We start from the raw sequence: 893 nt of genomic DNA, 5'->3' as shown, positions 1-893 counted from the left end.
AAACTTAGAGGATAAGTATACACAACGAACCATGTTTATCAAATCCATAAATAGTTTTTTTGAAGTTCAATAAAGTTGAAATAGTAACTTTTTATTCATTTTGAAAGATGAATTGTATTGAACCGTACTCTCAAGAATGTGCTCCGATATACCGTCTTTAACCCTTTCACTGCCCATGGTGACTTAATCAAAATTTGAATAAGGGAAACAGTCAAAATTTGAAAAAGGGAAGCAGTAAAAAATTTGAAAAAAAGGGAAAAGTCAAAATTTGACAAAGGTCAAGCCTTCAAAATTTGAAAAAAAAGGAAGTCAAAATTTGAATAAGGGAAACAGTCAAAAATTTGAAAAAAAGGAAACAGTCAAAATTTGAAAAAGGGAAGCAGTCAAAATTTGAAAAAAAAGGGAAAAGTCAAAATTTGACAAAGGTCAAGCCTTCAAAATTTGAAAAAGGAAAACAGTCAAAATTTGAAAAAAAAGAAAGTCAAAATTTGAAAAAGGAAAACGGTCAAAATTTGAAAAAGGGAAACAGTCAAAATTTGAAAAAGGGAAGCAGTCAAAAATTTGAAAAAAGGAAACAGTCAAAATTTGACAAAGGTCAAGCCATCAAAATTTGAAAAAGGAAAACAGTCAAAATTTGAAAAAAAGAAAGTCAAAATTTGAAAAAGGAAAACGGTCAAAATTTGAAAAAGGGAAACAGTCAAAATTTGAAAAGGGGAAACAGCCAAAGTTTGAAAAGGGAAACAGTCAAACTTTGAAACAGGGAAACAAAGTTAGAAGGGAAACAGTCAACATTTGAAAAAGGGAAGCTGTCAAATTTTGAAAAAGGGAAACAGTAAAATTTTGAAAAAAGGAAACAGTCAAAATTTTAAAAAGGGAAACAGTCAAAATTTGAA

The sequence above is a fragment of the Palaemon carinicauda genome, chromosome 18 (assembly GCF_036898095.1).
Source record: "Palaemon carinicauda isolate YSFRI2023 chromosome 18, ASM3689809v2, whole genome shotgun sequence".
In the NCBI taxonomy this organism is placed as follows: Eukaryota; Metazoa; Arthropoda; class Malacostraca; order Decapoda; family Palaemonidae; genus Palaemon; species Palaemon carinicauda.
This window is presented reverse-complemented; position numbering follows the sequence as displayed.